At 37.2% G+C, this 11,873-nt stretch overlaps 1 protein-coding gene across 1 annotated transcript in view; it reads left to right on the forward strand.

The window, feature by feature from the left end:
• The window catches only part of Dpyd (dihydropyrimidine dehydrogenase), an 849,196-nt gene that overhangs the window by 28,237 nt on the left and 809,086 nt on the right, over positions 1–11,873 (forward strand). The gene's annotated exons all lie outside the window — the stretch shown is intronic.

Below are 11,873 nucleotides of genomic sequence, written 5' to 3' on the forward strand. Positions count from 1 at the left end.
CCACTCCCACTTCTTGGCCCTGGTGTTCCCCTGTACTGGGGCATATAAAGTTTGCAAGACCAAGGGGCCTCTCTTCCCAATGATGGATGACTAGGCCATCTTCTGATACATATGCAGCTAGAGACATGAGCTCTAGGGGTACTGGATAGTTCATATTGTTGTTCCACTTATAGGGTTGCAGATCCCTTCAGCTCCTTGGGTACTTTCTCTAGCTCCTCCATTGGGGAGCTGACTGTGAGCATCCACTTCTGTGTTTGCCAGCCACTGGCATAGCCTCACAAGAGACAGCTATATTAGGGTCCTTTCAGCGAAATCTTGCTGGTATATGCAATAGTGTCTGTGTTTGGTGGCTGATTATGGGATGGATCCCCGGATGGAGCAGTCTCTGGATGGTCCATCCATTCGTCTTAGCTCTAAACTATGTCTCTGTAACTCCTTCCATGGGTATTTTGTTCCCTATTCTAGGGAGGAATGAAGTATCCATGCATTGGTTTTCCTTGTTCTTGATTTTCATGTATTTTGCAAATTGTATCTTGGATATTCTAGGTTTCTGGGCTAATATCCACTCATCAGTGAGTGCATATCAAGTGACTTGTTTTGTGATTGGGTTACCTCTGTCAGGATGATATGCTCCAGATCCATCTATTTGCCTAAGAGTTTCATAAATTCATTATTTTTCATAGCTGAGTAGTACTCCATTGTGTAAATGTACCACATTTTCTGTACCCATTCCTCTGTTGAGGGACATCTGTTGTCCCTCCACTTTGCCCCAGCTTTCTTTTTTTTCTTTTTCTTTTTTAATTTTTTATTAGATATTTTCTTTATATAAATTTCAAATTTCAAATGCTATCATGAAGTTCCCTATACGCTTCTCCCACCCTGCTCCCCTACCCACCCATTCCCGCTTCTTGGCCCTGGCAAACCCCTGTACTGGGGCATATAAAGTTTGCAATACCAAGAGGCCTATCTTCCCAGTGATGGCTAACTCGGCTCACAACCAAAAATATAAGAGTTCAGTTGCCCCAGATATCTTACAAGTTGACTGGCATTGTCTTACTTTTAGCATACTAACGTACATGTACCTTCTCCTGAATTCCAAAGGCTCTTGCCTTGTGTGCCAATCTTTCATCAATCGATGCTGGGTAACATTTGTTATTTTCCTTTATAAACTTTTCATATCAATTATAAGTGTTTTCCATGTGGTATTATTTTTAATTCCTAATGTAAAAAGGAACAGCTATTATAATATCTTAGCATATATTATTATTGCTTTGTTCTTTAACTTGCTTAAAGAATAAAAGAAATAGAATGAGCAGTGGTGTTATCTTCTTTGGTAATATTGCTTTTATTTTCTTTCCTTAAATGGAAACAATACTAGAAAATGGTCACTTTTGTTGCTGTTCTGAAACTTCTTCTTGGCGCTGTGAATGCATAGAGTCCATAGGATTTCATCTGAAATACTAAGAGAACACAGCCTGTGCTGAAACACATTGTGAATGGTATCTTAATAGTTACTACACAGTAGAACCCTTTCTAGGTCTATTACAAACTAGCTGTATACCATTGAAATTCATGTTTTACAGCCTTAATTCCCAGTGTGTAGCATTAGGAGATAAAACCTTTGGAAGATAGTTAGAGGTATTTAAGCTTATTAGGAAGGGACCCTTATTATGGCATTAGTTCCCTTAGAGAAAAGACAGTGTAGGGCGTGCTCTCATTCTCTTTCCATGGAGATATAATGAGAAGGTATTAATCTACAAGCTAGCAAAGGGATCTTACCAGGGACAGAACTATATAGAAATTTGACCCTGAACTATTAAGCTTGTAAGACTGTGAGAAAGAAGTTTTTGCAGCTTAAATCACTCAGTCTATTATATATATATATATATATATATATATATATATATATAAATACATATATATATAATATACACATACATAAATATATACAAAATATATAATATATGTTTAATATATAGTAATAATATATAATATGTATATATGTATATACACACATCAATCATATGGGTTTTTGCCACCCTGGCAAATTCTCTGCAGGGCTAGGCATATAACTGCCTAATCACTGATACCCCTCTTGGTACTCCCACAATTCCTCTGTAAACGCACTCCCTTTCTTTTCTGAGAGGGTAGAGGGCCCCCTTGGCTGCCTGATATCCTGGAAAATCAAGTTTCTGCAGCAGCTTAGGCATATTCTTTCTCACCGGGGTCAGACAGGACAGCCCAGCTAGGAGAACATATCGCACACAGGCAACAGCTTTTGGTATAGCCTCAGGGGGCTGTATCTTAATTAGAGAAATTAATGTCTACATCAGATTCAGTCATCATGGTCTGATCTCATTAAAGATTGTATGGTTAATGGATTTGGTTTTGGCTCAATGGCAGAACAGTTCCTAGCCTGTTTAAAGCTCTGTGTACAGTCACCAGTACGCGCGCACACACACACACACACACACACACACACACACACACACACACACACAGAGAGAGAGAGAGAGAGAGAGAGAGAGAGAGAGAGAGAGAGAGGAGAGAGAGAGAGAGACTATGTTTGTGGGTGTATGTGTGTGTTTCTTTGTATGAATTATGTCTTAGTCAGGGTTTCTATTCCTGCACAAACATCATGACCAAGAAGCAAGTTGGGGAGGAAAGGGTTTATTTAGCTTACACTTCCATACTTCTGTTCATCACCAAGGAAGTCAGGACTGGTACTCAAGCAGGTCAGGATATAGGAGCTGATGCAGAGGCCATGGAGGGATGTTTCTTACTGGCTTGCTTCCCTTGGCTTGATCAGCCTGCTCTCTTATAGAACCAAGATTAACAGCCCAGAGATGGTCCCACCCACAAGGGGTCTTTCCCCTTGATCACTAATTGAGAAAATGCCTTACAGTTGGATCTCATGGAGGCATTTCCTCAACTGAAGGTCCTTTTTCTGTGATAACTCCAGCTGTGTCAACTTGACACAAAACTAGCCAGTACAAATTATATGAATTTTCAGCCTTTTAAAAAGAAGATGAGCTTTCTGAAAGTCAGTCTATTGATCATCTATTGAATGGTATGTGCTTTGTAAGTCCAAGAGCCATGTACAAAATCTAGCAAAGCCAGACTAGAGATGCAAGTGACAGAACCCAGCTTGATTAGTTGCATAGAGACATGACAGACGGGACATTTTAAGATGTATGAACTATTTTACTTAGGATAACTGTTTGTTGAAAAGAAATGAATTGAATTTCCCAGGTGATGTGACCAGCATCATGAAAGGGTCCATTCATTTCCAGTTGATACGTTTTGTGCTGTTTTACAAATGTATCACCTTTTCATCTGCCTTGCCTTCCATAGAATGAAAATATAATGTAAATCTATCCTAACATGTCTAGCCCAAAGTTCACGAGTTAGGTACAGATTTATGTATAAGAAAACATTATCTCCATTGCTCTACACATGTAGTGGATGTGTAAATGTATATTTGAATTTTATAGTGAAATACTAATTTGTGAAAAGCGTATTGACATTTTTAGGCAATCTGCCTTAGCCATTGCAGGTCAGAGATATATGATAAATTCAGGAACCCATGACCAATTTGATTTCATCTAAGATACATCTCTCTGATCCATTCTGTCTTATTTATAGTTTCCTTCTTGTATGATTCCTTTTTTAATTTTTTGCATATTTCTATACTTTTAAAATGAATCCCCTTGTAAGTATTAACAGTTCAAAACCAACAATTCAGGAACAGAAATACAGATTGGATGAGTGGCAACAAAAATCTACACTTACAACTAAAAAAATACAATGTGGTATAAAAGTTCTTACTGCCCTTAAGGTAGTTTTTATATATGGTCATAATAAATCAACACTGTCAGGTTAGTACTATGACAGATCACTATGGAATATGACAATGGAATATGAAGGTTAAAATATCCAGATAAAAAAAATAGAAAAGCTAAAATCTGAGATCAAATGTAACATAAAACTGCTTAGGAGATGCATTCACACGAGGTCGGCAGATTTAGAATCAATATAGTGTTCTTTCTTCATCTATTATTTACTAATAATTAATTACTGTTTATAAAAGGAGTATTGGCCTTTTATGGAGATATTAGGAAAAATTCAATAAAAATAAAAAGGGGGCAACTTTCCTTTGTTATCATTACCTGGGGAAGTGGCCCAACCTAAGGCACTGTGTTCAGACTTCATTTAAAAGACAACTATGAACACATGGGATTCTTGTCCACAACTAAACCAGGCTCTCCAAGGGTTTCAGATTCCAAACTTGCCTGTATCTATTTTTGTAGATCTTGTGGGGGGAACAAATGATGCTCATTCTGCCTTCTTTTCCCCACAAAGCATCTCTGGTTTTATCTAAAGTCTCCAAATGGCTTCTAAACACTATGAAGATTATTTAACTCTCCCTACACTCTGAGCAATGACAGATCTAAGAAACGGAGGGGTAATGGGTTGACGCTGAACCTTGTAAGCAAGTGTATGCTCAGCAAGTAAGTAGCACGAAGTTCAGTTTTATCTTCAACAGACTTTCCTAGTCTGCTCCTCTGTGAGTTGAGAGAATTTACTCAAGAAGAGCACTCAAGTACAAGTAGGAGAAAACACTGTGCTATATCAAGATTAAGTATATACAACCAAGTAGAAAAGAAGCAAAAGCAGGATACTGTAAATCATTTGTTTCCTTTTGCCTTATACAAGGACATGACCCATAGAAACCTTGACATATATCACCAGCAATAAAATTTAAGCATAAGCTGAGTAAGATAGAATTTAATTCATCAACTTGACCATCTACAACCCAAACGCGAGTACATCGTATCATTTTTATAGCTCAGAATTATAAGGAATAACTAGGGTTGAGTAGAAAGTTTATAATTTTAATGTAAATGGTGAAGAAAACTTGATATATTATATTTAGTTAATCAATATGGTCATATAAATATTAGCACAGGTTTAGAAAGAAGACTGCCTGGTCAAATGGCTTCCTGCAACTGGAATTTGAACTCCTAAATGATTCTAAAGGTCCAACATTTTATGACCAGCGAGTAGTACCTGTCTCCAGGAAGTGTAGGTATATGACTGCAGTCAACATTTCTCCTCTTGATACTCTCTAGGATGAGGCTTAACACGTTCAGTGTGTATGTGCTCTAGAAGTCCAAATACTTCTGTGTGCAATGCTCACAGAAGGCAGTGACAGCACATGATTCTTCGGATTTTGTGTAGAGTAGGTTTGAATCATATTTTATTATTTCCTAGCCCCCCCCCTTGAAAAAAATCACGCTATATAATTTACTCAAACTCTATTTTTTTCTGCCTCCATGTGCACCAGTCCATTCTCACAATCCTCTGTAACTGACTGGAAAATCCAAAGCCAGAGTCTTTGATGAGAGAAAAGTCTCCCTCTATTAGCAGTAACTTGATGTCTGAAGGGTTAATGGGCTTCTTGAAGTGGTCAATTTATCCAGAGAGGGAACCCTGTGACCCCGGTGAGGACCTGGCATTGGTCATTTCTTAGAAGAAATGTAATTTAGAATTTTTCCTTCTTATTCTTCCAGCTGCTTACTTATCGATGATATTGACTTTGGGTTTTAAAAAGTCTTGCTTTGGAAAATTGTTCTGAGCAGCTCTTAACCACTCACGTCATGTATTCTTATTTTATATCACTTTTCATCTGGGATATTATTAAGTCAAATCCTCGGTAACCATTCTCCACAATCCAATTTATTTTTACCCAAGATCCATTGAATTCAACTCAATGCCTTCTCATAAAAGGTTAACCCAATATTTCATGCTGTTATACCTTATGTTTGTGTTATGTGAAAGAAAAGTAAGCATGATAAGCAGCCAATAAATTACATTCAGAATGTTTATTTCCCAAAGTTACATTACTATGCCAGCATAGATAAATGTAATCATTTATCACAATATGGATTGTGGATGTAAAAGGTAAAATAAATACAGCCATATTTCTTGTATGAGTCCTACTTTGTTTACGTTAAATGTTGGCCAGAATACCTTTGAATACCTTGTTCTTTTATTTATTGAATTGTATTACCACATGGTACTGTAGTGATTCAGGTCTGAAAAGGTAAGCAACAGTATTGTATTTATAGTGAGAAATTATCTTTAATTTTTCTTGTAAAATAAGATTCTTGAATTTTCTCAAGTTGACATCTGTAAATCAGCTCTTTTGGTAATTTTTTTTTATTTCAAGGCATATTCATTTAGACGGAGAGCTTTAGTGTGCATGTCCTATTTGAAGGACACAGACAACTAGCCTGGTAGAATGAAGAAACATCTTGTCTGCCATTTGGAAGAGTTACTATAAATAATTTCATCACAGTTGTGAAAGTACGACAAGTTCCAAAGTTGTTCATTAAAGTGAATGTGCTGTACAGTTAAATTCATTGAATGCAGCATTTTAATTTTTAATAACAACTTTATCAAAATGTAATTTCCGTAGCATACTACTGACCATATATATAAAGGAAAACATTCAGCTTTTTACATGTATACATAGTTATTTTAGTAATACAGAGTCGAGTTTCATCACACCACAAAGAAAACACATCTTTTGGTTGTTACAGTCCACTTTTCCAAAGCATCATAGTTGGGTCTTGTTTGTCTTTTTTTTTTTAATGGCTAAACATTTTTTAATGGGTATTTATTTCATTTACATTTCCAATGCTATCCCAAAAGTCCCCCACCCACTCCCCCACCCACCCACTCCCACTTCTTGGCCCTGACATTTCCCTGTACTGAGGCATATAAAGTTTGCAGGACCAATGGGCCTCTCTTTCCACTGATGGCCGACTAGTCCATCTTCTGATTCATATGCAGCTAGAGACACGAGCTGCGGGGGGCGGGGAGGGGGCTACTGGTTAGTTCATATTGTTGTTCCACCTATAGGATTGCAGATCCCTTTAGCTCCTTGGGTAATTTCTTTAGGGTCTTGTTTTTCATCCAGCCTGACAGTGTATACTTCACAGTGGCCTCTCGTATTCCATGAGTATATTTTACTATGAACTGTGGTTCATTCTTGTTTTTGCTGTTCGTGTGTTGTTGATATTTGTTTTAGTACTGCTTGGGAATCCAACCCAGCACTTCTCTCCATGTCAAATTGACAGATAGCATCATGGTGGAAGTATGTGAATGTAGAAAACATAAACATAAGGTGAGACAGGAACCTGGAACTTTGGGAGAGGGTGGTTTTGACACCCCTCCCCAAATCCAGACACTACTCCTTAAATGCCCAATCACCTCTTTAATATAACTACACTGAAGACTAAGATTCTAACATGTATATATTTGGAGACACCCTCAGCCACATCATAACCATAGCACATATCAACATATAGCATGTATTTATGGTGTGTGTGTGTATAAATTTGAAAATAAAATTTTAATATAACAATAATTTTGAATATTAATCTTGTTTTGTCACGAGGACAGGAGACTCATGCTTTTGTTTAGTACCTAGTTAGATGATTTAGGAAAATCTATTTCCCCTACTGTCTGTACCTCTGGCATCTTTATATGGTACAGCACTGGACATGGATAGGGGTATTTTGTGATTTGGGCCACATTTCTGTTTTTTGTTTGTTTGTTTGTTTCTTTGCTTTTAGATAACGTTCATTAAAATGTTATTTGAGATTCATAGATGTGTGTAATTCCTTAGGTTTACTCTCAAAGGCACTCTCTTATCTCCTTTCCAGTATTGTTCCCCAAACCCCAGCTCCATACAAGTCCTTTTCTTAGACACACATCTTTGGTTTTGCCCTGTTTTATGAAGCACAGCATCTTCGGTGTGACCTGGGGTTTGTTCAGTAGTTTCAGTTGAGCTCTCATACTCGCCCCTTTCCACCTCTCTCTCTGAATCTTTGTTCATGTTGCTAACACACTTAGTGCCTACTTTGTATAGTGCCCTGAAGGATCAGTCACCCTGTGACATGCTTCAGTTGATTTTGGACCCATTTGTAAAGGTTGCTTTTGAGGTCAGTCTTTGAGGGCTTTTCTTAAGAGCTTGTTTTACCTGCTCTTCTTGTTTTCTCTGGTGAACTCTCTGCCATGTTACTTATATATATTTTTTTTTCCCAAGGAAGACTTTAGCCTCTTGTAAACTGTTTGCTGTCAAAGTCTTAATATCTCATAAGAAGACTCCTGGGATTGAAGCTCCCCCAAAAAGGGGTCCAAGTAAATTCAACTCATGTGAGGAGGGTTATGTTCACACCACTGCCTCTTCTTTGGGGAAAATCTCTGTACCAGAGCTCCAGAGCTTGGGATAGTGACAGTGACTACTTCTCCAAAAGTGACATGCTGACTCTGTGATCAGGGCACTGGGTGTGGGCAGTCATCCTTGGGTTGGTCAGTGCATTGATCCTGATGAGCAGTGCTCAGCACACACTGTGGTAGCAACGGTCTCTGGTGTGACTGTTTGTTGTTGCTGTGTCACTGCCATCACAGTGAAGCCTCTAGTCAGCCAGTGAAGGCTGGCCTGGGTACAAGAAACTCTTGGCCACTAAGCTAGGTTTTCTTGAGTTCACTCTACGTAATTGGGGGTGGGGCTCTGAGACATTCTGACAGAATGTTCTTCCCTGACAGGCACTTGGGGTGTCATTGCCTTCAATTGGAAATTGAGCAGAAGAAGTCTTACTTTCTGGGTTACACTTTCCTAGGGGTGGGTTACTGTGGCATGGATCTGGGTGACAGTGGTGGCTGGTATTTCAGACCCCATGGATCTTCAGTGTTCTTTCTGAATTGCAACAAAGTGTCTTCGATTGATATTCCTCCTCCTCCTCTTCCTCTTACCTTTTTTCTTCCTCCTCCTCCTTCTTTACCTCTTCCTCCTTAAGACAAGCTCCTGATAAATTAAAGGTTGTTCTCACCAGCTGTTTGGAGTTGGTCTACATGAGTCCTGAAGTGATCTAGTGTTTACCTTTTACAGTATAGTCAAGAGATCCCATTGAGTTTTCTTTTTAAATTTTGGGGGAGCTGATATTAATTTTTAATTGTATTTACTATCTCTCTTTGTGTTTTCTCTCTCTCTGTGTCTCTCTCTCTCTCTCTGCCTGTGTGTGTGTGTAAATTAAATTCTTTAATAAGTTATTCAGATGACATTTAGTATTTGCTTTTTTTTAAATGTGGTTAAAAGTTTCTACATTAGACATAGAGAGACTTTATATGTAGAAATATTTGAATTAAAATCCTACAAGAGAACTGAAGCACATCAGAATGTCTCAGTCCTCCTTACATAAGTAAATATTGTATTTATTCAGCTTTAATTTGTTTATTAATCCAAAATAAGGATGTAGCAGTAGATGTTTGTTATTTAAATTATACAATGTATGCAAAAAGGTTTTAAACTCTAAAACCTTAAGGTAGATGACATTATTACCACTTTATATCAAATGCTGCATAAAATGTATCTTTTTCCTATTTCATCCTTATTTATTAAGTACAAAATTAATCATAGGCAACTTGTGTATTTTACACCATTTGAAGCTCTTTATATCATTATGTAATAGATATTCTACAGACCATTGACCACCTAGGAGATGATTACTTTAGACATAAGGAACCGAGTAATACAAAAGAGAAAGGGCGATGTTAGCACCTACTTAGTAGGTAAGAATGTGTTTATTCATTTGTCTTGGCATTATGGAGAGTTTTATAGAATTCCAATAAGGATTCATTTTAATGTGTGGAAAAGATGAGCTTGGTAGGGTAATTTTGAAGGAATTATAAAATCTAGGCTTTTATAAAGATCTTGGATTTGTCAGGTGCACTAGGACCTGGATTGTAAGAAGCCCTGTCAGAATTGTTTCCAGCCATGGCATGCATAAACCATATAGGGGAATTCCAGTTGTAGATAAACTCAGGAGTTCATATTTACGCCACATTATTTTGAGAGTGTGTGTTCTAATTTTATGTAACATATTATGTCATGCATTCCATTTATGTCTTAATGTGTTCTTCTAGTCTATGTAAAAAATTATAAGTAGTTCATTGAGAGTTAAATTGCCAGCACACACACAAACACACACACACACAGACACACACCCTTTTGAATCACTTCTTTTGCAGATATAAACATGGGCTGTCTTCTTGACATTGCATATAAGACTCTCAAAGACTAAACAGAAAATCCCCAATACTCCAACCTCCAATGCTGTCAGTTTATGAGGGAAGAAAGCATCCTTATATAAGCAGAGCTAGGTTGGGGTTACCTGACCCGGTAGCGGTATTTGCAAGCTCTATAACAAAACGGCAGATCTAATTATGAAAGAAAATCTAGAGAAGAACTTTGACACATGTGCTCTTGTGGATGACTGAGGTAAAGGGTGATTTCTAGTTCTGTCTCAGTTGAGAACATTTTATTAATATCTGAATTAAAATCTTTAAACAGTATGAAAATTTAATTTCTTACAAATACAAAAGAAATTACCTCCCATTTTGTTAAAGACTGAAAATGTCTGTGTCTTTTCTGTTTATTTTTTTCCTGATTGGTTTTCTTTTTATATGTGTGTGCTGCACATGTGTATGTGCATATGTATGTTCATGTGTTCATTATGCATGCAGAAGTGTGTGCATGTATGGCACCCCAAAATTGATGCCAGGTATTTAAAAAAATAATTCTTCACGTTATTGAAGCAACATGCCCTTCTAAATCTGGAACACACCAATTTGAGTTATTCATACTAGCTAGCTTGCCCTAGGAATCCAGGTCTCTCTTTCTGGAAGGCTGGATTTACCAGCAGTCACCAGCCCTACCTGGCTTTAGTCCTGCATCCCGGCAAGCTGGATGTGGATTCTATTGCTTGCACAGCAAGTACTCTATTCATTGGCCAACTCCACAGCTTCTATTTTTTTCTAAATCTTTTCTTTTTTCCCCTCACTATTACATAATGCTTTTCACCATGTCAGAACTGTTTAAGATATTCACAGAAATGTTGACTGGGTTCAACTGAAGCACTTGTCACTGGACACTTTCCTCTGTGGTGAAAATAAGCTTTTTTTTTTTTTTTTTTGCTTATTATTGGGCACATTGGATTATGATTTTTATTATGATTGTTTTCATTTTTTCAGATTATACTATAATTACACCATTTTCCCCCTCTCCCTTTTCCCTCCAAAGCCCTCCTGTATATACTTACTAGCTCTTTCAAATTTATAACTTCTTTTATGAATTATTTTTACATTTATATATTTATATGCATATACATATATTCTTAACTATAATCTGCCCAGTCTGTATAATGTTAGTTGTTTCTCTATTTTCATGGCTAGCCTTTTAGTATTGGATAATCAATTGTTGTACTTTCCCCAGGGAAAAACAATTTCTCCCACTCTCATCATTCCTTAGTTGTGCATAGTTCTTTGTTTTGGTTTTTCCCTGCCCTTGTGGTATGGCTATTGTGGCAATACTTGTTTAGCTCATTCTCAGGCCATCGGCTTGGTGAGACGATGTAGGTAGAGCTTTCATCACTACTTTTAGAAATGATCTCATATTGAACACAGTGATACTTTGGTTTTGGCTTTCTAAAATGTCTACATTATCTACAATGTTGCCTGTGCCTGAGTTGTTTTGTTGAAGTATCCATTGGGCAAGAATTTTTAGAATTATTAGAAGGGATATTAGAAGTTACTACATTCATATTTTATCTATTATATGATCAATTTACAGCAATGGCATTTTGTTTTCTTCCTCTCTCTCTCTCTCTCTCTCTCTCTCTCTCTCTCTCTCCCTCTCTCTCTCTCCCTCCTTTTCTTTCTCTTTCTCTTTCTCTCTCTCTCCTTCCTTCCTTCCTTCCTTCTTTCTTTCTTTCTATTTCCTTTTTTTTTTTTTTTTTTTTTTT

This window comes from Mus caroli, chromosome 3 (genome assembly GCF_900094665.2).
Source record: "Mus caroli chromosome 3, CAROLI_EIJ_v1.1, whole genome shotgun sequence".
Taxonomy (NCBI): Eukaryota; Metazoa; Chordata; class Mammalia; order Rodentia; family Muridae; genus Mus; species Mus caroli.